This window comes from Schistocerca piceifrons, chromosome 3 (genome assembly GCF_021461385.2).
Source record: "Schistocerca piceifrons isolate TAMUIC-IGC-003096 chromosome 3, iqSchPice1.1, whole genome shotgun sequence".
Taxonomy (NCBI): Eukaryota; Metazoa; Arthropoda; class Insecta; order Orthoptera; family Acrididae; genus Schistocerca; species Schistocerca piceifrons.
Window position 1 is genome coordinate 738,609,652 of NC_060140.1, and position 22,247 is coordinate 738,631,898.

Genomic DNA, 22,247 nt, shown 5'->3' on the forward strand with positions numbered 1-22,247 from the left:
CACTGGTTTGAACAAAGCATAGATTTTTAACAAATTGTCATACGTTAAATTCCAATATTTTGAGGCCTGATTTAAACCATAAAGTGCTTTGTTTGGTTTATCTACAGTGCTTGGTCCTACATTAAATCATACTGGTATATTTACATAAATTTCTCCATCTAAATTTTCTTTAAGACAAGCACCTTTTACAGCCATTTAACTTGCAATTTGCTGTGGTCTATCCTCGATGTTATTCAAACTGTACATTAAGCAAGCAGTAAAGGGAATCAAGGAAATATTTGGAGAAGGAATTAAAGTTCAGTGAGAAGAGGAAAAAACTTTGAGGTTTTCTAATTCTGTTAGTGACAGCAAAGGATGTGGAAGAGCAGTTCAATAGCATACAGCCTCCCAGCACAAATGCAAGCAGTCACGGCAGTGCAGGCAGAAATGCAGCTGGATGCCACTGCAGACTTGGCCAATTGGGAGCACGATGCACTGCCAAAAGTGTTCCATACCACAGCCACAGCAGCTTATGATGGCCCAGCCCCAGCAGTTTTTGCTCCACATTAATGCAAACCCTCAACACCTCCAAACTCAGACACTGATCTACACCACCTAGTCCAGAATCTGGACACCCTTGGGACAGCACACAACATGCAAGCTGACCTTCCTATACGGCATGGCTGTGTGCTCTGTGCGGCTGCCTCGAGTCAAATGAGCGTGCAGCTGCCTGTACTGAGGAAGTTACTACTGATAAGAACTGGGCGCGGCAGGAAGTCGCGCACTGATAATCCAACATGGTGGACCGTAAGCTGAATTTTCCAGCGGATCGCGCTCTGTTAAAACTAGAGCGCGATCTGCCGCGGCGCTGCGGCTGCCGAGCGAAGCTCGTTCAAGGTCACCCGCCAATATGGCGGCGCACACTCATGGACAGAGGGCAGTTGGCACCATAGTGGTAGCCAATCCAGCAACCAGTGACCTGGTTCGTGTAACCAGCACCAGCCATTCTAGCGGTATCCCACCAATGTCAGAGCAGCCACTGAATGGCTTTCACTAGTACCATGGCAGCTTCGGCAATAATGCGGTTAAGTGCCGGCTGTCCTGCATGCACCCAAATGCCAGCAGCAACCAGGTCTAGATGCATTTGGCTGCAGTGCCATACCAGAGTGTCTTTTCGTTGTGAGCTGGCACTTTCAAATACCTTGTTGACTAGGGTTCTGTTCTCTCAATATTCCCATGAGCCATGCTGAGGAACCAAAGGATTGCCAAGGCACTGTCTCTTAATGCTGCCAACAATTCCTCCATAAAAACATATGGCACACATTACTGAAATTTGGACCTCAGTCTATGCTGCACATTCACATGGACTTTCACTGTAGCTGACATCAACCATCCAATCCTGGTTGTGGACTTCTTTGGCTACTACAAGCTGCTAGCTGATATCACAAAAGTCTACATGATCAATTTGACAACAAGTTTGAAGACAGAGAGTCAGCAACGACAGGCCACTTTCTTCAGCATTAAACTCATGAAGTTCCCATGTACAGTACATAGACATTGTGAAGAAATTTCTGGAACTCACTTGCCAGCCTAGTGCACAGGGAGATGTCAAACATTCAACAGTCTATCACATCATAACTGTGCCTGGCTCATCCTCTCTGTGCCATCCATGGTGACTCACGTCTGAGTGACATGTCATAACAAAAGCTGAGATCGAGACCATGCTGTGACGGGGCACTGTTCAGCCATCAAGCAGCCTTTGGTCCTCTGCCCTGCTGTTCAAGGACAATTCATAGAGCCCATGTGGGGACTATCATGACTTAAATGCATGATTGATACCTGATTAATATCCTGTACTGCACTTTCAGTATGTTAGCTTCATTGATGGGCTCATTTATATTTTGCAAATTGACTGCATGAAGGCATTGATGCAGATTCCTGTCATGTCTGATGACATATGTAAAATGGCCATCATCAAGCCCTCTGGGCTTTTTGAGAGCATATACATGACATTCAGCCAAGACCTGGCTGTGCTTCTTAGATGGCATCTTGCAAGGCTTACTGTGGTGTTTTGCATACTTTGATGACATAATGGTATTTTCAAAGTTGCACGAATTCCACCACTGACAACTGACAACCATCTTCCAGTGCCTGAGTGAAGTGGGGATTATCATCAACTCCATGAAGTTAATATTCATCATACCTCAAACAGAATTTGTCAGCCATTTGATCACACTTAGTGGACCCATGTCATTACCAGAGAAGGTGCAGGTGACAGTGAATATGCCACATCTACAGTCACACAAGGAATTATGCCACTACTTTGGCTGATAAAGATTTATCAATGTCATCTGCCTAATGCCACCACTACACTAGGACCCTTGACAGCAGCTCTACATGGCCCCACTTCCAAAGAAACCTGTGACCTGGATGGACACACTGGAGGAATGCTTTACTGCAACCTCACAGGGCAAGACTACCCATTCATCTGGTGTGAAACACTGAATTTTCCACGGTTTTGGATGCCAGCGAGACCGTCATAGGTGCAGTGCTTCAACAATGCATCAATGGCAGCTGGCAGACCTCAGATTCTTCTTGTGTAAGCTATTGGATTTGCAATGTGCTCAGAGTGCTTATGATCATGAGATGCTTACAGTATTTGAGGTGATGAAATTATTTTGCCTGTCTCTGGAAGCCCATCCCCTCATTAGTTTTACCGACCATAAACCACAACTCACGCATTTCAGAACAATCACAATAAGTGTTTGCTGCATCAATTCTGGTCGTTGGAGTATGTGTCACAGTTCTCTGCGGACATCCACCACATTTTGGGAATAGATAGTATTATTGCTGACTAATTCTCCAATGCTTGTGCCATTGTCTCTGCTCCTGTGAACAATGAGAATGTTGTCCAAGGTCAGGAGAGTGAAGAAAAATTGGGTAGCACCCACCATGACACCTCCAATGGCCTACAGCTCAAAGTAATCTCATTCTTGGCTTTACGCACAAGATGTGGTGTGACATTTCAAAAGGCACACAATGCTGTTCCTTCAGGAGAAATTCTGATGCAGTGCCTTTGAAAGTGTCCATGGAATATCACACCCAGACATCAACACCACTGTGTAACTTTTGGCTGTGTGTTTCATGTGGCCAGGGCTACAGAAAGCCTGCCAGCATGCCTGAGTTGGAAGTCACACCCGTGCAGCTGTCGGTGCCTTCCCCAATGAGACATGCTGCTTTGCACGTATCCATGTGGACAACATGGGCCCACTTCACCCCATGAGCCCTCCTCCACCAGCTTTTCTGAACTGTGCAGATGGAAGTTATCCTTATGACACGTTCTCCTCTCCTGAGATTATCTCAGCCTCAACTAAAGTCATCTTCTGTTCCCATACCATCAACCTGACAGTTTGCACCACCTCTGGTCTATCGGCTCCTGCGAATTCATGTCCCCTCACCCTCATTGTGTGCCACTCTTCGCCAATGCATTCACCGGTCATTTTTCTCCTTCTCTGCTCCTCTCTTTTCTTCCCACCTGCACCTCCCCTCCACCACAGCCTCCTGATACTGTACCTGGCAGCCTTATCCTGCCACTGCCTAGTCCCTGAAAGCTCTGCCAGATGGAGCACTCTTCTCTTCCTCCACCCATACCCTGCTATCCCTCCCCTTCCTTGCCCCACTCTGGAGTGCTGCTTTCATTCAATTTGACAGCTGCATTCTGGCTATAATGGCCGGAGATAATGACCATTTGTGTGCAAGATGTGCTTGCTTGCATGAACGTGCATATATTTATTTTCTGAAGATTGCTTCAGCTGAAAGCTCATGTGTAAAAGTCTTTTTGTTGTACCACTGAATGTGTCCCATTTACGATGAGTAGCAATCTATCCTTTTCGTAGTATTGTTGATGTTATATCTTGAAGTTCTTCAGGTTGGAACGTCAAGATGTCAGATGAATCTGAGTTCCACTTTTCAGTGGAAACAATTTCAGAAACTGGAAATTTCTGCTAGACAAATTATATTTGTTGGACCACACTGCAGAAAAATACCCAGAACAAATGAAGTTTATAGATAGTGACATGGAAAATAATTGAACTGAGAAAGACAAACAACTAAAAAAATCTCAGAAAATGTGATAAAAGTATTGTTCAAAAATAATAGAACAAATTGCGGACAGCCACTTGGAATACATGAAAGGTTGCAGCAGTGTGGCTTGAATGTGGAAAAACTTGTGTGACACATTTGAAAGAAAAAACAATGCTTATTGGTTACTTCAACATAAACAGTTACTGAAATTGAAGTTTAAGTCCAGCAAAAAGTACAATGATTGTGCATTTCTTAGGATTTGACTAGTTGGCACAGGCTGTGTGGTGAACAGTTGCAGTAGCTAAAGAAACTGATGCTGTTGACAATGCCTCAGGAATATGATAACATTGGAACTGCACTTGAGAAATTATCTACAGAAAATCTGAAATTAAGCTTCATGAAAAGTATGTTTAGGGGTGAAAGTAAACACACAAAATCTAAGAAGAGACCTACAGTAGAGTCAGGACAGAACATAATGATTAATATGTGCAGAAAAAGTTTATCTGGGAAAACTCAATGGAAAAACAAATTCACAAATATCGGCCAAAATGACAAGTTAAGTTCAGGCAGACACAAACAGCTTTGTTCTAAAAGTCATAATAGTGATTAATTTGGACACAAAAGAGCTAACTGTAATAAAAGAAACAAAAACAGAAAAAGTGCTGCAAATTTAGTAAATTGTAAGTAAAGAATTTTCTGAGAGTTCAGATGCATGTTGTTTTGTTAGTGGTGCTTTTAATGAAACTGTTTCCTGGTTTTTGGACCTTGCTGTGAGTGAACACTTTGTGAATGACTTAAAAGGTGTTGATACAGTGCAAACACTTGAAAGACAGGTAGTGTTTAACACTGCAAACACAGGAACTACTTTGAAGGCAATATAGTGCAATGAAACGAAAAAGAGCTTCCAAAATATGTGAATGGTATGAACATTGAAGATGTGAAGACAGCATAATTGTGCACCATCTATATGGAAAGGAAGCAAACAAGACTTTCACACAATCAGAAGAGGACTTGAGCACGATGTCCACTGGAGCTAGTACACAGTGACATTACTTTGAGTTACAGCACTGTGAGATGGACGTGAATATTTGTCAAATGAAATGAAAAGGTTCTTTAAACAGAAGGGAATCCATTACAAACTGACAATGAAATAGGCATACACACCATAACAAAATCGAGCGAATGAATGCACGTATAGGAAAGAAGTGGGAATGTGCAGGTATCACCACTTACATGTCACTCATGCAGTGAGCCGGCTTTACTGCTGCACCCTTGCACTATGCTCATGGAAGAGGGTGTGGTGACAGTGTGGTGATGGGAGTTGACAGAGTATGTTTGCCATATATATTTATTTTCCACAAATGAGTAAACGAAACAACTGTCAAATGCAATCTGTTTACAATGTCTATTACCTGGTGATCTCAGAAAATGGTGTTTACACAGTAGTTTCATTTAAACACTGATCCTGGAAGGAATAACTCCTCTGTGATACAAGTGCATTATCCAGTCACATGGCAACAGGAGGACAGTGGACATGTGCCCAAAATGAAGCAAATTTTCTTTGTGACCTGTGGCGTGACATGCACTTTGCAGATAAGATGAAATGAAAACAAAAACAAGTTGATACACCAAATAAATATCCACACACATTGGTGAGGAGCTCGCATTAAGCTTGACTCACAAGGTCGATGGCTTGCAGAATCAGAACGGTACCATGCATCTGTATGGTACCATTTCTCAGCTTGCACTGCTCTGCGTCCTTTGCTCCCACATGCCACAGAATTGCCAGAATTTGGCAAATTTACTCATCAGCGGATTCCAAGTGCTGCACACTTTGTGCTGGCTGCAATGGTAGTTCTGCCATTTACGCATTTCTGTGGTACAGCTGCCACAAAGATCACACAGATCCCCCCTTGGAGACCACAGCTCAGGAGCTGCGAGAAAGTGTGGGCACCCAGCCTGTGTGACAGGTGTCTGGAATGTGCACACTTCGTAGTGATGTCTGCACGAGCAGAATGGTGACGAGTCTGTCAGCAGTGATTGGGCACTGGCACATCACATCTGACCTCAATGCTTCAACAGTGGAGGCACAGATACTACATGAAGTGGCTGTACTTGTTCAAGTATGGAACTATGACACATAAATCCAGCAATGGAGAGGGCTTGATGTGTGGACAATATTTCTAGTAAAATACTGAAACACTGTTATAAATTTGTTAGTCCCGTCTTATGCAACATATACAATACATCCCTACAAGAAGAGATTGTCCCTGACAGACTAAAATTGTCTGTGGTGATTCTTCTCTTTAAAAATGGTGATAAAAGCATTGTTACAAACTATCGCACAATATCCCTATTAACTACCTTCTTGAAAATTCTTGAAAAACTCATGCACAGGAGGATTGTAGACCATCCTTCCACAGTATCTTAAGCAAAAATCAGTTTGGGTTTTGTGCCGGTCTTTGTACTGAACAGGCAATATTCTCTTTCAGCAACCAAGTTTCGGAAGCCATTAACAAAAAAAAAAAAAAAAAAATGTCTCCAGTGGGTATTTTTTGTGATCTTATGAAAGCCTTTGACTGTGTAAACCACCAAATTCTTTTGAAAAAGGCAGAATACTATGGTTTAGGTGGTACTGTTGGCTTGTGGCTACAATCATATCAAAAGGATCGGAAGCAGTCTGTAATGCTAAATGGCTCTTCTGGAGAATCTGCCTCATCTGAATGGGGCACGATAACATGTGGTGTGCCTCAAGGCTCCATTTTGGCCCCACTGGGCTCCGTTTTGGGCCCACTGCTTTTCCTCATCTTCATTAATGATCTTTCTCTTTGTTCTGAGACAAACAGCAAATTTACCCTGTTTGCTGATGATACCACAATTCTAATTGACAATTTGATAGATCACAATCTTGAACAAACTACAAATACTGTTTTTAATGACATCTTAAATTGGCTCTCCTTACATGGTCTCTCACTCAATGCAAATAAAACTCATTATATGAGGTTCCATATATCACAAAGTAATCTCGATGAAATTAACATAAAATGTAGAGATCCAACCAATACAGAAAGTTGAAGATACAAAATTCCTGGGTGCTTATATAGACAGCAAATGTAATTGGTCAGTTCACATTCTTCATCTATGTAAAAAGCTTAGCTCGGCAACATTTGCATTATGGGTAATTTCTTCAGTGGCTGAAGTTGACACCATTAAGGTTGCCTACTATGGCTACTTCCACTCATTGATGTCATACGCTATCACATTCTGCGGGAACCAACCACTTGCAAAAAGAGTTTTCACCGTCCAACTGCCTCACAGTATATTTTTTCCTTGTCTTACTTTTGTGTGAAAAAATTATTCTATCTGCCAAGACAACAGTAAATTCCATGGCTATAACACCAGATACAAAAACAATCTACATTTCGAAATGAAATACCTCACTCTGGTACAAAAAGGAGTTTACTACTCCAGCATTAAGCTGTTCAATGATCTCCCGCCACATATCAAATGTGTTCATACAGAACTGCCAAAATTTAAACAAGTTCTCAAAGATTACCTGACAGAGAAATCTTTTTATACTGTGGATGAATATTTGAAAGAAAATGTATACCATCACTAAACTTATTGTGTCTAGAAGTAGAACAATTGATTTTATTGTGCATTTGAGCATTATCACACTTTTTGTAACAACAGGTTGGCTGTTAGATTAGATTAGATTAGATCATGAATACGATATTTCGTAATGATGTGGAACGAGTCGAATTTTCCAATACATGACATAATTAGGTTAATTTAACAACATACTTAAGTTAATATAACAACTTTATTTTTTTGTTTTTTTGTTTTTCTTTATTTTTATTTATTTTTTTTATTTTTTTAATATTTTTGTTTTTTTTTCTTTTTTTCTTAATTTATATCTAAAAATTCCTCTATAGAGTAGAAGGAGTTGTCATTCAGAAATTCTTTTAATTTCTTCTTAAATACTTGTTGGTTATCTGTCAGACTTTTGATACTATTTGGTAAGTGACCAAAGACTTTAGTGCCAGTATAATTCACCCCTTTCTGTGCCAAAGTTAGATTTAATCTTGAATAGTGAAGATCGTCCTTTCTCCTAGTATTGTAGTTATGCACACTGCTATTACTTTTGAATTGGGTTTGGTTGTTAATAACAAATTTCATAAGAGTATATATACTGAGAAGCTACTGTGAATATCCCTAGATCCTTAAATAAATGTCTGCAGGATGATCTTGGGTGGACTCCAGCTATTATTCTGATTACACGCTTTTGTGCAATAAATACTTTATTCCTCAGTGATGAATTACCCCAAAATATGATGCCATATGAAAGCAATGAGTGAAAATAGGCGTAGTAAGCTAATTTACTAAGATGTTTATCACCAAAATTTGCAATGACCCTTATTGCATAAGTAGCTGAACTCGAACGTTTCAGCAGATCATCAATGTGTTTCTTCCAATTTAATCTCTCATCAATGGACATACCTAAAAATTTGGAATATTCTACCTTAGCTATATGCTTCTGATTAAGGTTTATATTTATTAATGGCGTCATACCATTCACTGTACGGAACTGTATGTACTGTGTCTTATCAAAATTCAGTGAGAGTCCGTTTACAAGGAACCACTTAGTAATTTTCTGAAAGACAGTATTGACAATTTCATCAGTTAATTCTTGTTTCTCAGGTGTGATTACTATACTTGTATCATCAGCGAAGAGAACTAACTTTGCCTCTTCATGAATATAGAATGGCAAGTCATTAATATATAATAAGAACAACAAAGGACCCAAGACTGACCCTTGTGGAACCCCATTCTTGATAGTTCCCCAGTTTGAGGAATGTGCTGATCTTTGCATGTTACGAGAACTACTTATTTCAACTTTCTGCACTCTTCCAGTTAGGTACGAATTAAACCATTTGTGCACTGTCCCACTCATGCCACAATACTTGAGCTTGTCTAGCAGAATTTCATGATTTACACAATCAAAAGCCTTTGAGAGATCACAAAAAATCCCAATGGGTGGTGTTCGATTATTCAGATCATTCAAAATTTGACTGGTGAAAGCATATATGGCATTTTCTGTTGAAAAACCTTTCTGGAAACCAAACTGACATTTTGTTAGTACTTCATTTTTACAGATATGTGAAGCTACTCTTGAATACATTACTTTCTCAAAAATTTTGGATAAAGCTGTTAGAAGGGAGATTGGACGGTAATTGTTGACATCAGATCTATCCCCCTTTTTATGCAAAGGTATAACAATAGCATATTTCAGTCTATCAGGGAAAATGCCCTGTTCCAGAGAGCTATTACACAGGTGGCTGAGAATCTTACTTATCTGTTGAGAACAAGCTTTTAGTATTTTGCTGGAAATGCCATCAATTCCATGTGAGTTTTTGCTTTTAAGCAAGTTTATTATTTTCCTAATTTCAGAGGGAGAAGTGGGTGAGATTTCAATTGTATCAAATTGCATAGGTATGGCCTCTTCCATTAACAGCCTAGCATCTTCTAATGAACACCTGGATCCTACTATATCCACAACATTTAGAAAATGATTATTAAAAATATTTTCAACTTCTGACTTTTTGTTCGTAAAGTTTTCATTCAATTTGATGGTAATACTGTCTTCCTCTGCTCTTGGTTGACCTGTTTCTCTTTTAATAATATTCCAAATTGTTTTAATTTTATTATCAGAGTTGCTGATTTCAGACATGATACACATACTCCTGGATTTTTTAATAACTTTTCTTAATATAACACAGTAGTTTTTATAATTTTTGATAGTTTCTGGGTCACTACTCTTTCTTGCTGTCAGATACATTTCCTTTTTCCAGTTACAAGATATTTTTATACCCTTAGTAAGCCATGGTTTGTTACAAGGTTTCTTACGAGTATATTTAACTATTTTCTTGGGGAAGCAGTTTTCAAATGCATTTACAAAAATGTCATGAAATAAATTATATTGTAGGCCTAATATCTGATTTAACTTCGTGCTCTTATTTTTAACCTTTGTTTGAAACTCCTTTTTCTGTTAAATGGTTGTTATGTTATCTAGCTGACATTGTATCTATTGCTTTATTTATAGTATGTCTTACTTAAACTATGTACAATTTGGCATTGAATTACCCTTGTATTTATTGTAAGTTTAAATTGAAACCTGTACAATTTGACACGTTCCATATCCTTGTGATTGACTCACTAACTGCATCTACGGAACATGAAATAAATAAATAACACAAAAACTGATGTGGAAGTTGATCCAGCTTTGATGCCCGACATGACAGAGGCACAGGGATGCAAACAGCAGTCCAAAAGCCGTGACAGATAAGCAGCTAGTTATGCAGGAGGTGACGTCTGAATCTCGACTGGAGACAATTTGCTGATGTGGTTGCCCACTGGAGACAGGGTCTCTACAGCAGACGATGGCTAGGGTGCCAGATTTTAACCTATTCAGTGGCTGGGGCACATGTGGGCTGCATCCCATGGTGGGACAGTGTGTTAATGATGCAGCAAGGGTGTTTGAAGCAGACACAGTGCTGGCGTGTGTGACGTAGCCCAGTGGCGGCTATTGTGGGGGTGACCCTGGCATCTGTGGTGGCCACAGTATGGGATGCTGTGCCAGCTGGGTGGGTGAAATGTTGAGGCTGAGGAGCATGTGGGGGTGTGATGATAGCTGGCAGTCATGGGTTCGGTCTCTGCCTGACTGATGGCAGAGGAAGCATTGTCCTTTGACAAGACTTCCACTAGGATGAAGGAGTGAATGGCAGTCTGAGTGGTCAGGACTTGGGCGATGGAGACTTTGGTCAGCTTGCTGTTACATTCAGTGTCAAGTGTTCTCTTGCTCATGATGATCACACAATGTAGCCCTGAGTAGGGCAGCCAAAGTGGTGGCTGTTACATGTAAGTATGCAATATCATGCACGTACAGCACTTAGACTGGCATGTACAAGTACTTTGATGGTGCCATGCCACATTGATGCATTGGTGCACATGTTCGAGGCCAGCCGTGTGTGTGTGTGTGTGTGTGTGTGTGTGTGTGTGTGTGTGTGTGTGTGCACGCAGACATTCTTGCAGTGGTGGGGTTGAGGCACCATGAGGCTGTGGTACTTTCTCCACAACATCACCAGGGGTGGTGAGAGGTTGTCCGTATACAAGGTTGGCAGGTGAGGTACTGATCTTTTGTTTTGTGTTACTCACAGTCCAAGGGGTACCAGTGGGACTGCTCCCATCCAAGTGGTGTCGTGGTAAGTTAGGGAGGCTTTCAGTGCTCAATGGAGCTACTTGACCATGCTGTTAGACACCAGATAGTAGCTAGTCTTCTTGTGTAACTGCATGCCACACAGTCAGATGATATGTGTGAACAGTGCACACTCAGACTGGTGGCTGCTGTCTGTTATGATATGATTGGGACAGCTGAAGCATCCCACCCAGATGCTGACAAAGGTGGTGGCAGTGATCTCAGTGGTGATGTCCACTACGGACATTGCCTTCGGCCGGTGAGTTAAGTGGTCCACCATCATCAGCAAGTAATACTTGCCATGGGGATCTGGATCTTGCCCTCCATCACCAGCTTTTCTGAACTGTGCAGATGGGATTTATCCTTACAACACATTCTCCTCTCCTAAAATTACCCAGCCTCAACTATGGTCATCTACTGTTCCCACACAATCCACCCAACAGTTTCCATCTCTCTGTCCTATCATCTTTTCCCAATGCATGTCCCCTCCTGTTGCTGCACCTGGCAGCCTTGTCCTGCCACCATCTAGTCCCTGCAAGTTCCGCACGACAGCATTCTTTTCTCTCCCCATCCACACCCTGCTATCCCTGCCCCTTCCCTGTCCCACTCCAGATTTCTGCTTTCATTCAACATGACAGTTCTGAACTTGCTTGTGTGAATGTGTGTGTCTTTTCTTTTCTGAAGAAGGCTTTGACTGAAAGCTCTGGTGTAACAATCTTTTCATTGTGCCTGGCTGCTACTGAACATGTCATCTTTATGGTGAGTAGCAATCTACCTTTTCCATAGTTGTTGACATTCCAACCTGGACTTTTCATCACAAGATATAACTTCAGTTTTATTATATGACTTTGTATCAGTTGTTATAAACTGTTACCTTTCTGACAGGGAATCATAAAGCCAGTCACACAGCTATGACAATATTGCATATGCACCATTTTGATTAGAAGCTGCCTGTGAGGGATGGTGTCAAAAGCCTTCTGGAAATCTTGAAATACAGAATCAACTTAGATTTCTTGATGAGAACACTCATTACTTTATGTGAATAAAGAACCAGTTGTGTTTCACAAGAATGATGTTTTCTGAATCCATGTTCCTTATTTGTCATAGATTATTTTCTTCAATGCATATTATAATGTTGGAACACAGTATATGTTCCAAATCCTACTGGAAATTGATATTAATGATATAAGTCTATTATTCAATGAATTATTTCTATTTCCTTTCTTGTGTGTTGGTGTGAGCTGTGTAATTTTCCAGTGTTTAGATAGAGATCTTCCATCAAGTGAATGGTTGTTAAAAATTAAGCTATTTAATCAGCATATTGAGAAAAGAACATAATTTGTGCACAATATGGACCAGAAGACTTGCCAGTGATACTGTCACTGGTAGCATTTCCGTTGCTATCACACAGCAAAGACATTGATTACATCCTGTCACTTATATACCTTATATACAACCAGAATCTCTTCAGATTTGCTACCAGATTTTGAGATGGAGTTTCATTATGGTAACTATTAAAAACATCTCACACTGAATTCTACACTGGGTCTGGAGCACCACCAGTGTTGTTTAAAACCTGGTAAGCTTTTTCCTTGCTTCTTTAACTACGTCCTGACACGTTTTGTGTACCATGGGGTCTGTTACGTCTTAGTAATTTAACTGGTATAAAACTCTCAGTTTCCACCAACACTATTTGTTTCTGATAGTTGGAAGGTTGGAGGAATGGGCAGAGTAGAAAAGTTTTAATTTTTCATATGTGAAGGCTGTGTGTGTCCCATTGCCACATCTTAGGGACTTGAACGCACAGTCCCAGAACACACCAAATATTTTATGTACATTAGTCATAGTATGTGGCCATGGTGGTCTACCTTGCTTATTACCTGTACAAACCACAAACAGATATATGGGAACATGCTCAGAATATTCATACTAAATGTGCTCCATACACCTGATAATTGTGGATTACACACATTGGAAAAAATGAAGTGAACATATAATAGACAGACCAGTTGTATTGATACAAGTTGTAACTATGAGAGACATTATAAGGAGCTTCAGCCAAATGGAAATACTACTTATATAGCGAATGATGTCATTTACTTCTGTCAAGCAGACTTTTTTCCCAAAGAAATATTTGATTTAGAAATATTTAATTTCCAAATAGCATATTGCCTTTCATGGACTATTTTGCCTTTTAGAAAGAAGATTTGGTTTTCCTTGCTGAGGAGCAAATTCACAATGGCAGTGTTGTCACTACATTTTGTTCCTACAAAATGAAATTTTGTTTTCAAGAAGAATATCTATTTTTTTTAAGAACAGAAATTTACTTTTTTTAAGAAAGAAGAATACGCTTATTTGCAAATTTGAATTACAAAGACAAAGAAAGGAAGCTATCCCTTTACCTTATTAATAATAGTACATGGGGAATAAATTGAATCTAAGTGCTCCACATTCCAGAGCCTTCAGGCAATCTTGGTTTGGTAATGTGTGTGTAGTGTGTAGGTCTGAAAGACACTCATATTCAAAAAGTTTGTGAATGTGGGGAAATGGGCAAGTGTACCAACCATCCACACAATGTGTTGTTCCACTGCAGGCTGTCATAGTGATATTGACTCAGAGAGACATCAGAAGAGGATCTGCTGGCAGTTCAAAATAATTTACACATGGCTTCATTCCTTGGCAAGAGGACCCTCCTGTCTGTGATACCTATGGTATGCAAATCAGTGTACGAGGTGTGGCTAGAAAAAAACCGGACTAGTACTGGTGAAACAACAAAACGAATGCAATAAGGCTGAAAGTCGCGTGGCCTGTCACGTGACTCTCGCTCCGCCTACTGCTCGAGTTTCATCTGCCTCCTGCACTCAGTCTGCCCGTGGCGTCTGTTTTAAGTAGTTGACGTTTTGTCTGTGCGTCGGAAAATGTTGAGTGTACAGAAAGAACAGCGTGTTAACTTCAAATTTTGTTTCAAACTAGGAAAATCTGCAAGTGAAACGTTTGTAATGTTACAACAAGTGTACGGCGATGATTGTTTATCGCGAACACAAGTGTTTGAGTGGTTTAAACGATTTAAAGATGGCCGCGAAGACACCAGTGATGACATTCGCACTGGCAGACCATTGTCAGCAAAAACTGATGCAAACATTGAAAAAATCGGTAAACTTGTTCCTTGTCAACTCCTGTTAACTCAGACACTGCTCTGATTATTAAACGGCGATCTTGTCGAACAAGTTTACTGATTTTTTCAATGTTTGCATCAGTTTTTGCTGACAATGGTCTGCCAGTGCGAGTGTCATCACTGGTGTCTTAGCGGCCGTCTTTAAATCGTTTGAACCACTCAAACACTTGTGTTCGCGATAAACAATCATCGCCGTACACTTGTTGTAACATTACAAACGTTTCACTTGCAGATTTTCCTAGTTTGAAACAAAATTTGAAGTTAACACGCTGCTCTTTCTGTACACTCAACATTTTCCGACGCACAGACAAAACGTCAACTACTTAAAACAGATGCCACGGGCAGACTGAGTGCAGGAGGCAGATGAAACTCGAGCAGTAGGCGGAGCGAGAGTCACGTGACAGGCCACGCGACTTTCAGCCTTATTGCATTCGTTTTATTGTTTCACCAGTACCAGTCCGGTTTTTTTCTAGCCACACCTCATATGCCAAGACTAAGAGCATTTCATATTTCGACTGGTTTGGTTTTAGACCATAAGTTTTGGCCAAAGGTTCAATGGATACAGTAGTTTATGAAATGATTTTCAGCAATGGCATGTACTTCTCACATAATAATTACGTACATAAGATCATAATGTTCTTCCTGCTCAAGATCGTAGTGTTTCACCTGCTCAAGAAGATGTACATATGTTTCACAACCTGTTTTGAAGTAGTCTTGAAAAGGATTTCTATTACTGTAACAACACATTTTCATAAACAAAAATTAGACATATAATGGGGACCCAAGGGTATCTAGAATTACTTTCCAGCAAATTAAGGGGCATTAGTGATTGTTTCTCTGGTTAAATGGCTCTACTGAAAACTCCTGCATGACCCCATGTGGAAAGAAGCTGCACTTTAAATAGCTAAGGATTTGCTCGTCTACCTTGGTCACAAACATTGAGTGTCGGAAAGGTTTTTGGCCAAAGGAAACAGTATTGCACCCACCCTCTTCACTGGATCTGGCTCCTTGTGACTTTTCCCTGTTCCCTAAAATAGAAAGGGAACTAAAAGGAAGTGTTTTCATGATACATAAGACATGAAACAAAAAAACTGAGCATATGAAACAGCATTTATTATGTAGAATAGCAATGAAAATAGGCCATAAGGTGAACTGTAAAATATAAAGCTGCAAATTGTGTTTCTGAGTTCTTTGGAATTTTAGCACAAACAATACTGGATCCCATTACTTGCTTTGGTTGAACCCATCCTCTGTTAATTGCATCATCACTTGCTGCAGTTGTAGACAGTCTTGCTGATGACACAGTCCCGGAGAAGTAGTAATGCAGAGCCTGGTATTTCGAAGTCCATCCCATTTACTAAGCTATATTTAGCCAGCATAAGCATAAACCATACTAAGCAATATAGTGATAGTTTACTGTTAGTGCAACACACATATCAAGTTTCCTTTTGTTTACACCTAGGCTCATTCCAAATCCCTGGAGGCTCTCCTTCTACAGAAAAGAATGAATGAATATCTTGTAATCAGACAATGCTTGTCATGAGTTAAGTTTTCCATCTCTTAAATGTGTATGATACTAGTGTTCATCACATATATCTCTAACGGTGTGAGTCTGACCAATGTAGGATTTCCCACGGTAGCCTAGAATCTCAAAGGTTTCCGTCTGAGAGCCAGTGTGTCTGTAACCAAGCCCCATGTGTGCTACTTGTCAAAACCACCTCAACCACAGCAGATGATGCTAAAAGAGAACTAAGAAGCCATTACCTTGTGTTTTCAGAATCTTCAGCTCATCTGACAGCCTGTTTTCAATGCCCCATACTAAGTATACTGTTACCAAGATAATGGGATTAATGGTTGTTAGCACTTGTGGACTCATATTAACATTCTGATGGAGTTTCCCACCAAAAATTGATATCATCACCTGATGATGACAAGCAGGTGCTTTGTCAACATAATATAGAGTTTTGAATTAAACCAACTGATGTAATACCTGAGAGGCTCAACAACATTTGTTATGTTGGGAAAGTTTAAAAAAATACAAACAAATAAATACTTATATGTGCCATAAACTCTTGCCACACACAAATTGAGGAATTCATTCAGTAAAACTGGAAATTAAACTGGTGAGTGCATTAAAAATGAACAAAAATGGTTTGTGTATGTTTAAAACAGAAGCAGAAATATGTGAAATATCCTTACACTGAAATCTTATAAACATTTATACCAAAAGCATTGTAGCATGTATGAATTGCATTAAAATAAAGATTATACTCATGTTGAGAAAAAAACGCTGTTTATAAAATAACAAAATGTAAAGAGGCCGTTGTAAATTGAAAGGTCTCCCCTTACCAATTTCAAATGCCATATAACTCCCATAGTCCAAGACTGTGGAAATACATTATGACTGCCAAGATTGTTCTGAGTATGGTGTCTGACTCCGAGAAACTTCCCATTCTTGTTGTTTTTGAAGTAAACTCTGAAAACACACAATGTTTATATCTAAGGGAGAGAGTAGAAGATATTTTGAGGACTTAAGTGCTAACAGTATAACCTCCTCTTAAAAACAATTTATACTGATAGCCAAAACATTATGAAATTGCCCACTGCAAGGTTGGATGCTGCCTTGTGGAGTTATAGGCTCCTTTTAAACACAATTTACACTGATAGGCCACATGGAAGAATCCTGGAAATACTAGAAGGTATCAGATAGATTATATAATGGTAAGACAGAGATTTAGGAACCAGGTTTAAATTGTAAGACATTTCCAGGGGCAGATGTGGACTCTGACCACAATCTATTGGTTATGAGCTGTAGATTAAAACTGAAGAAACTGCAAAAGGTGGGAATTTAAGGAGATGGAATCTGGACAAACTGATTAAACCAGAGGTTGTACAGAGTATCAGGGAGAGCATAAGGGAACAATTGACAAGAATGGGGGAAAGAAATACAGTACAAGAAGAATGGGTAGCTCTGAGGGATGAAGTAGTGAAGGCAGCAGAGGATCAAGTAGGTAAAAAGACGAGGGCTAGTATAAATCCTTGGGTAACAGAAGAAATACTGAATTTAACTGATGAAAGGAGAAAATATAAAAATGCAGTAAATGAAGCAGGCAAAAAGGAATACAAACGTCTCAAAAATGAGATCGACAGGATGTGCAAAACTGCTAAGCAGGGATGGCTAGAGGACAAATGTAAGGATGTAGAGGGTTATCTCACTAGGGGTAAGATAGATACTGCCTACAGGAAAATTAAAGAGACCTTTGGAGAAAACAGAACCACTTGTATGAATATCAAGAGCTCAGATGGAAACCCAGTTCTAAGCAAAGAAGGGAAAGCAGAAAGGTGGAAGGAGTATATTGAGGGCCTATACAAGGACGGCGTACTTGAGGACAATAGTCTGGAAATGGAAGAGAATGTAGATGGAGACAAAATGGAAGGTACAACACTGCGTGAAGAGTTTGATAGAGCACTGAAAGACCTGAATCGAAACAAGGCCCCGGGAGTAGACAACATTCCATTAGAACTACTGACGGCCTTGGGAGAGCCAGTCCTGACAAAACTCTACCATCTGGTGAGCAAGATGTATGAGACAGAGCGAAATACCTCCAGACTTCAAGAAGAATATAATAATTCCAATCCCAAAGAAAGCAGGTGTTGACAGATGTGAAAATTACCGAACAATCAGTTTAATAAGCCACAGCTGCAAAAAATTAACGCGAATTCTTTACAGACGAATGGAAAAACTAGTAGAAGCCAACCTTGGGGAAGGTCAGTTTGGATTCTGTAGAAATATTGGAACACGTGAGGCAATACTGACCCTGCGACTTACCTTAGAAGAAAGATTAAGGAAAGGCAAACCTACGTTTCTAGCATTTGTAGACTTAGAGAAAGCTTTTGACAATGTTGATTGGAATACTCTCTTTCAAATTCTAAAGGTGGCAGAGGTAAAATACAGGGAGCGAAAGGCTATTTACAATTTGTACAGAAAGCAGATGGCAGTTATAAGAGTCTTGGGACACGAAAGGGAAGCAGCGGTTGGGAAGGGAGTGAGACAGTGTTGAAGCCTATCCCCGATGTTATTCAATCTGTATATTGAGCAAGCAGTAAAGGAAACAAAAGAAAAATTCAGAGTAGGTATTATAATCCATGGAGCAGAAATAAAAACTTTGAGGTTCACCGATGACATTGTAATTCTGTCAGAAACAGCAAAGGACTTGGAAGAGCAGTTGAACGGTATGGACATTGTCTTGAAAGGAGGGTATAAGATGAACATCAACAAAAGCAAAATGAGGATAATGGAATGTAGTCGAATTAAGTTGGGTGATGCTGAGGGAATTAGATTAGGAAATGAGACACTTAAAGTAGTAAAGGAGTTTTGCTATTTGGGGAGCAAAATAACTGATGATGGTCGAAGTAGAGGATATAAAATGTAGACTGGCAATTGCAAGAAAAGCGTTTCTGAAGAAGAGAAATTTGTTAACATCGAGTATAGATGTAAGTGTCAGGAAGTCGTTTCTGAAAGTATTTGTATGGAGTGTAGCCATGTATGGAAGTGAAACATGGACGATAAATAGTTTGGACAAGAAAAGAATAGAAGCTTTCGAAATGTGGTGCTACAGAAGAATGCTGAAGATTAGATGGGTAGATCACATAACTAATGAGGAGGTGTTGAATAGAATTGGGGAGAAGAGGAGTTCGTGGCACAACTTGACAAGAAGAAGGGACCGGTTGGTAGGACATGTTCTGAGGCATCAAGGGATCACAAATTTAGCATTGGAGGACAGCGTAGAGGGTAAAAATCATAGAGGGAGACCAAGAGATGAATACACTAAGCAGATTCAGAAGGACGTAGGTTGCAGTAAGTACAGGGAGATGAAGAAGCTTGCACATGATAGAGTAGCATGGAGAGCTGCATCAAAGCAATCTCAGGACTGATGACCACAACAACAACAGGCCAAGACATTATGACCATTGCTCACCACAGCATCGGATGCTGCCTGGTGATGTTGCAGGCACATGATGCGCTACGAAAAGTATGTAAGTGGAGCAGAGATGGATGGGGATGACCCTAGCAAAGCTGTGGGCTGAAAATGGGGAAATCCATTGAGGTAAGCGATTTTGTCAAAGAACAGATTATTATTATGCAAAGCCTGTGAGCAAAAATCTCAAAAGCAGTGAAGCTGATCAAATGCTCACACGCTGCTGTCGTGAGCTTCTACAGAAAGAGGTAGAAGGACAGTGAAACCAGCACTAGGTGCTATATGGTTTGATGTCCACGACTCTTCACAGAATGTGGGGTTGTCTGCTCTGTAAAGTAGGATAGGATCTGTGGCATCTCTGCTGAAAGGCCACACTGCTGGTGCACGCACAACTGTTTCGGAACACACAGTTCATCATGCATTGTTGAAAGCTCTGCAGTAGACTACCCTATATTTTCTCATGTTGACACAATGGCATTGTCAGTGACGATTGCAATGGTCATGGGACCACTGGGATTTGACCATCAATCAATGGAAATGTTTTGGCTCTTTGGGTGAATCACATTTTTGCTACACTAGGTCACTGGTTATCTCCACAAATGCTGTCACTGAGGGGAATGGCAGTTCAAAACATGCAGTGAGCCGTGGATGCAGGCTGCTTGGAGCAGTATTATGCTGTGGGAGATTTTCTCCGCCATGGCAGGGGCCTGTGGCAGTAATCAAAGACACACTGATAGCTGCGAACCATGTGCATTCCCTCATGCATGATGTCTTTCCCAATGGTGATGTCATCTTTCAGCAGACTAACTGTCGATGTCTCAGAGTAAGAACCAGGCTACAGTGGTTTAAGGAGCATCATAGGGAACTCACATTGACGTCTCGGCAACCAAGTTCACCTGAAGTAAATCCTATGGAACCTATCTGGGTCGCAATCGGGCGCCATCACCACATATGCAAATAAAAGACCCAGTATTTACACAAATTACATGACCTGTGCATAAAAATCTAATGTCACATACCTCCACAAACCTAGCAAAAAACTGTTGGCTCTGTGATAAATAAAATCAGTGATATATTTCGTTCCAAAGACAGACAAACAAGTCACTAAGCAGGTGGACATAATGTTTTGGCTCATGGTGTACATACAATTTCATTGACTGTTTACCTGTATGCTTCCAAAACATTAAAGATAATTAGTTACACTACTTAAAACTTACTTATGAGAGTCAATGCGTGACTGCATGATTTGCACATTCGTATGAAAATGTCTGAATTATAACTAACATTTTTTTATCACTGTTGACCTGAGTACTCTTTTTGTCTTTCTCAAAATTTTGGTTAAGCAGGATCGTTTTGTTGTTAAAAGGTAGAGATTATGTGCTGAGCTCTGTCAGATCTGTACAAAAGATTTATGATATTTCAAACTTCTTCTGTTCTCTAAGTAACAGTTATTTGCAAGAGCTTCAGAATGACGTAAGCTGGAACATCCAACATTTCAGAATCATTGCAATATACCATATGACATTATGATTCATAGAAGGTGGGATCTGAGGAGGTAAGCTAGGGGATGTAATCAGAACATGCTATGGTCTGAAAAAATGGGGAAGATGAAGCAGTGTTTGGATTGATTGAGATTGCAAAGAAACTGAGAATGGTGATATATAGACAAAATAAAAAGTGGCATAACATGAGGTAGTAGCTCGTGCAAATTACAGGGTGAAAATGATATTGTGGAAGAGTGACTACTACACGGCAAAGTGTAAAGAAGTGGGAAGCACACAAAGTATGAAATAGGAAAAAAACATGAAACTCTTCATCAGTATGTGGTTAGCAGTTTATTCATTTTGACAAATATATAACTAAATCACTGTGCTCTGTAGTACCTCTCGAAGTGTTGATAGGCGCGTCAAAAGTGGTCGCCTCAATTCCCAGTTTTCACTTCCTTCTGGAACACTATCTTGTACTATAGTTGGTGCACTTTCCTGCAGTCTCCTATTCAGCAGTTTTGCTGAGACATTTCCTTGAAATGAAAAATATAAACATACACAAATATTTTTGTTTATAGTGTCCCCAGATAAGAAGAATCAATAATATCATGGTATTGTGGAAAAGTCAGGAATTTTGCCAAGGAACACTATGAACTGGGCATGTATCATACTAAAGAACAGAATATAATAGAGGGAAACATTCCACATGGGAAAAATATATCTAAAAACAAAGATGATGTAACTTACCAAACGAAAGCGTTGGCATGTTGATAGACACACAAACAAAAACAAACGCACACACAAAATTCAAGCTTTCGCAACCAACGGTTGCTTCATCAGGAAAGAGGGAAGGAGAGGGAAAGACGAAAGGATGTGGGTTTTAAGGGAGAGGGTAAGGAGTCATTCCAATCCCGGGAGCAGAAAGACTTACCTTAGGGGGAAAAAAGGACAGGTATACCCTCGCACACACACACATATCCATCCACACATATACAGACACAAGCAGACATTTGTAAAGGCAAAGAGTTTGGGCTCACCAAGACTTCAACTTGGGACCTTTGCCTTTCGTGAGCAAGGGTGCTACTGACAGAGCTACCCAAGGATGACTCACAACCCATCCTCACAGTTTTACTTCCACCAATACCTCATCTCCTACTTTTCAAACTCCACAGCACCTCTCCTGTACAACTTGCAAGATTCTGAAAAGAAAGGATATTGTGGAGACTTGGCTTAGCCACAGGGATATTGTAGAGACATGACTTAGTCACAGCCTGGGGGATGTTTCCAGA

At 40.2% G+C, this 22,247-nt stretch overlaps 1 protein-coding gene across 1 annotated transcript in view; it reads right to left on the reverse strand.

Moving 5' to 3' along the window:
* LOC124789892 overlaps nt 1-21,491 on the reverse strand; it is a 93,809-nt gene extending 72,318 nt beyond the window's left edge. The window contains exons 1-2 of the mRNA XM_047257412.1: nt 21,355-21,491; nt 16,842-16,968 (exon numbers count right to left, since the gene is read on the reverse strand). The gene's annotated coding sequence lies outside the window, so the exon portion shown is untranslated. The remainder of the gene's footprint in view (nt 1-16,841; nt 16,969-21,354) is intronic.
* Nucleotides 21,492-22,247: the final 756 nt, after the last annotated feature.